At 55.5% G+C, this 5,059-nt stretch overlaps 1 non-coding gene across 1 annotated transcript; it reads right to left on the minus strand.

Moving 5' to 3' along the window:
* Positions 1 to 3,797: 3,797 nt before the first annotated feature.
* Positions 3,798 to 3,903, minus strand: LOC116659341. The gene has a single exon (XR_004314693.1). It is a non-coding gene; the product is annotated as a U6 spliceosomal RNA (small nuclear RNA).
* Positions 3,904 to 5,059: the final 1,156 nt, after the last annotated feature.

A 5,059-nucleotide genomic window follows, 5' to 3' on the forward strand; every position in this document is an offset into this window, starting at 1 on the left:
AGCAGGGAGGTGGCTCTCTGCAGCTGGCGTAGACCTTGTAGGAGCTGGCAGCTGGAAGCTGGGCAGGAAGACCTTCCTTGAATGGGCACTTGAGGGGCACATCTCTGTGTCCACCGTAATAGTCCACTGTCCTCACCATAAGCCAGGGTGATCTTCTCAAAGCTAGACCCTGACCACTGGTTGGCACTCCTAGGCCTGCCCTGGGCCTCTTCCCCACCCCAGCCTCACAAGAATGGCATGAACCCTAGCAGTTTCAGGGGCTGGAAGTTCTGCCTCTGACCACGGACTCCCCACTGCACCGAGACCCAGGCCAGATCCCAGCTTGCGAGGTGCGGGGAAGGCTGAATCCACGCCCTGCAGATATTCTGCAGGAAGACCTCACTACCATCGCGACGGCCAGCCTCTCTCCGGCCTGCTTTCCCCTCTCCCACTTGGTGTTTGTGATGCAGGTTCCGGGAGCGCAGGTATGGGGGCCGCTGCACCCTTTTCGGCAGTCCTGGGAGCTCCCCCAATATTGCTTTCCTGCGAGTTCCAGCTGTTTCGCGTCCAGGGGCGGTTGGAACCTGACCTCCGCCTTCCCGGACTGGGGACCCGCGCCAGAGAGCCTCCTGACCTGGGAGCCCTCTTCACGCACCGAGGCAGGGGCGTGTGGGTGACCAAGTGGGTGACCACTTGGGTGTCGGCCTGCGGCTAGCACAGGCCTAGCCCGCGCGCGGCCTTGCGGGCGTAGGCCACGCGGGGAGCCAGGGCGGGAGCGGCGCCGCTGGCCCCCTATCCCGGCTCCACGGCCGCGCGCCCCGAGCTGGGGCCGCGATCGCGCGGGCGGCCTCGCTGGCGACGATTGGGCGCGCGACAGTGACGTCACCACCCCGCGCGCGCGCGCTCCGGACTCTGGCTCCGGGCTTTCGGTTGAGCCGCCTCCTGTCGCGCGCCTGGCCGAGTAGCGGGAGCGGGGCGCGCGCCCGGAGCCGGTCTGAGGCGGCTCGCGGGGTCCCGCGCTCCCCGCCCCGGCCCGCGCCCTCGACCCTAGGCCCCGGCCAGCGCCCCCGACCCCAGGCCAGCGGTCCCCGCCCGCGTCCCCGGCCGCCGCCCGCAGCCGCCCCGCCCCGCGCGGATTTGAAAAGCCCGGCCGCAGCCCCGCGAGCGCGGCAGCCAATCAGCGGCGCTCACTTTCCCGCGGCTTCTGCGAGGCGGCGGCGGCCCGGCGGCGGCGGCGGCGGGCGGGAGGCGCGGGGGCGGGGTCGGCGCCGCGCGCGGAGAGCCTCGGCCTGGCCGCGCTGCGCCCGCCGCCGCCGCCGCCGCCGCCGCCGCCGCCGCCGCCGCCCCCTCCCCTCCCTCGGCCCTCCCTCCCTCCCTCCCCCGCGGCCCCGGCCCCGGCCCCCTCCCCGGCCGCCGCCGCCGGAGCCGCCGCGCCGGAGAGCCGCCGCCGCCGCCGCCGCCGTCGCCAGAGGATGCGCCGCACAACAGGTCACTGGCGCCGCCGGCCCAACCGCCGCGGGTTGGAGGGGCGGAGGGGCGGAGGGGCCGGGGCCGGGCCGGGCCGGGCGGGCTAACGGGGCCGGGCGGCGGGCGGGCGCGGCCATGTTGGGCCCGGGGCCGGCGGCTGCACCTGTGCCGGCCTCCGGGCCGGCGGCCTTTGTTCGCGGCGGCGCCGAGCGGGCCGGGGCCGGGGCCGGGGCCGGGCCGGGCCGGGCCGGGCCGGGTGGCGGTGGGAGGGGCGGCCGGGGCCGGGGGCGCTTTTTGTCTGCGGAGGGTCCGCGCTGACACCCGGACGCCGGCCGTTGGTCAGCGCGGGCGCCCGAGCCGCCTGGCCTTGGCAGGTGGAGGCGCGGGGACCCCGCCCGGGGCTGCGGGCCCTCGGCGCCCGCGCTGGGCGCAGACAGCGGCCCGAGGCCCCCGGGCGCGCAGCGGTGCGTCCCCGGGCCGAGCGGCCGGCTCTGCCCGACTCGTGAGAAGGGCGGTTTAAAATCTCGGCTTTTAAAAAAACTAGTCCGAGTTTCGGCCGAAGGAACAGGACCCGGTGCAGCGTTAGTGTTTTTCTCCTTGTGTGCCAAGACGCGAGTAGATTTGACATGCGAGTGGAAACTTAGTATCACCACGGCGTTAATCACTCCTGGGCTGGTGGTTAGAGCGCGTGTGTGTGCGTGTGTGTCACAGAACCTGTGAAAGGAAGACCAAGTCGGTGAGGGTGAGTGCAGAGCTAGGGTAGGGAAGTTCTTCAGTCCTGACAACCGCGCTCAGACGTTCAAGGCCTTGACTTTTGAATGACTTAAGCGCCAAGATGTGTGTTCCCTAATCACTAAACAACTTAAAAACCTCACGTGGGTACCACGCGTTGAGTATACTGACTCTTCTTTTATGTACTTTAAAATAAGATTATTAAGATGGAAAATAAGTTAGACACCATCCCATCTCATTTATGTAACCAGGACTTTAACTTTTTTATTTTCTCAGCTGTTTTAAAGGTCCTGTTACATATTTAAATATGAGAGCAACAATGAAAAAGCACAGCTCTGATATGCAACGTGAAGGAAACAAGTCCTGAGAGCACAGGCTCTTGGCGGTGTGCTTGCTGTGCGCTCCTGCACCCCACAACCGCCCTTAGTTCAAATCTAAACTGCCGACTGGAAGTGCAGAGGACTCATGCCCTAAGCACGATTACTTTGAGTCATTTCCTTTTCTTTTCTTTCATTTTCTCAGACGCCCAGCAGCCTTCAGTCTTGGGCCGATGGTTGGTAAAGTGGTACAAAAGTCCTCCCCCCGAGACTGCGTGACTACCGTTGAGGCTGGCCTCTGATTCCAGTGGTAAACATTCCAATTTAGGAAAATCAGATAAATAACTTTATGAATTTCAGAAAATCATGAGCTTATTATTCTTGTGTGTGCACATGTATGATAAATGCAATGTGGTTTGTAAATTAACATAATTTGAAGTTATGTGGAGAAACATAGAACAAAACAGTAAGGTAAACAGGCTGCCACATGTGGCTACTAAGGCTCATGGTTTTTATTTAGCTGATTTACACTGGGCTGTTAAAATAGCATTTACTTAAATGTGAGGAATCAGATGAAGATTATGTCAGAATTGCAGGAATTAGAAATGAGAAATTAGAGACCCGTGGCTTAGTTTCGGAGGAGTGAATGGAGCCTTCCACCTGTGTGGGACCTCTCCTACAAGTAGTCCAGTGTTAAAAAGTTTACTCAAAAAAAAGTTAACTCACATGGCAGAATGTAAACTAATTAGTTACTCCCTTTTTTATGGTTTGCTGCTTCAGTGTAAATCATGTAAAAGTAGGTGGGATTAGACTCACTGAGAAGTGCTGGTGAGAGGGTAGAAGACACCAATAGAACGTGTGCTATAGGAGACATGGGATTGTCACTGAGCATGCGTCAAAGGGTGTGCGAAGATGATGCTGAAGTTCATAATCCACATTTATTTTGCCCTGGTCTTTAAATCTGGCAAATAACCTTTCTCAGTAAGTACTATAATTAATCAGCGGGAACTGAAGATGCAAGGCTTTCTACTCACGTATTCTGGTACGCAGGTTTGCTTTGTTTTGATGAACTTCCTGGCTGCAGAGTGTATGCAGTTTGGGATAAGCGTCTTAGTGCTCTGAGCTTCACTCTTCTCCGCCAGACTGAATAAACGTGCCCTTGTCCCTGAATATGTGGTGCCCTGTCCTGGCCCGAGCCTCTGCGTGGACTTTTTTTTTTTAACAGTTCTAAAAGTTTTATTCCTGGAGATTTGACTCTCAAAGCTTTCAAAAAAGAATTCACTGCTTTTAACTAAAGTAATAAAATGTACGGACCGCTTTGCAAATTTGCGTGTCACCTTGTACAGGGGCCGTGCTGCTCTTCTCTGTGGCGGTCCAGTTTTGGTATTTGTGCTGCCGGAGCGAGCACTGTGTGGACTCTTGTTGGGTGTGGACCAGCTGTCTCCCTTTTTGAGCGCAGAGGACCCAGCCTTTGATGGCTGTAAGTGACCTTTCTCCCCTGTTGTATGAGCTTTTGGAGGTAGGATTCGCAAAACCTTGGGCAGCCTGGCCTGCACTGGTGCCTCCTCAGGGCAGGCCTCCAGTGAATGCTGAATAAATGGGCGTATGATTTAGGATAAACAACACATTCTAATACCAGCATCTGGCCTGTTTGTGTTTCTTTTCCTTAAGTCATGTTTGAGGGGAAAGGGACCCCCTGGAAGAAGCTGAGTGTGAAAAGTCAGGGGCTGGCTGTGGCCACTTTACCTGGGGGAGCCAAGACCCTGTTGGCCAGGCAGGGCTATTTCCTTCCTTTTCCTTTTTCCATCATAGTCAACTCAAAGGTTAAATAAAAATTAATGATGAAAAATTGCAAGCATATGAGTACAACAAATAATTGAACAGACCTGTACCTACCACTGAGATGTTTCTGCTGAACCTCTCTGCGTCACTGGGCAAAGTAAAAAGAGTGTAAAATATACAAAATACAAGAGCAGGCAACATGGAAGTTGTAAAGGATTATGTTTATATTTTACAAAGTGTTTTTATGTGATCTGTTAATTTCCTTTTCAGGAACTGTTATTACGGTAAGCACTTTGGGGAGAAAAAGACTTAAATTGGTTACCCCGGGGACTTGTCAGCATTTTGCATTTGTCTCTTGGTTTCAGTATACAAAGGAGCTGATTGATTTGATGAGATTTGGTTGCTAGTTAAATAATTCAAGACAGACCTCAAATTAGTTTTGTTCTTGAGTCTGCCTTCCAAAAAGCAAACGGCCAAAGCTCAATTTTCAAAGCATCTTAATTTTTTTTAATACTTATTGGTTTCAACAAGGTATATGATGATAGAAACTGCTAAATGCTGGCTGAGCTGAGTGCTGGCCTACAGCTCAAAAACCCTAGTAGTGAGACTTCCCTAGTGGGTTTGTAGAGAGACAATGTTTGGTCTTACTGGAAGGAGTTGGGAGCTCAACTTTTAACTTGACTGGTTGTCATTGAAAGAGTTGATGATATGAATTGTTTGTTGTGCTGTTAAGGGTGTATTATATCAGCCGTGTTTTCACATTTTGATTAATTTTTCACGTG

This window comes from Camelus ferus, chromosome 2, assembly GCF_009834535.1.
Source record: "Camelus ferus isolate YT-003-E chromosome 2, BCGSAC_Cfer_1.0, whole genome shotgun sequence".
Classification (NCBI taxonomy): domain Eukaryota; kingdom Metazoa; phylum Chordata; class Mammalia; order Artiodactyla; family Camelidae; genus Camelus; species Camelus ferus.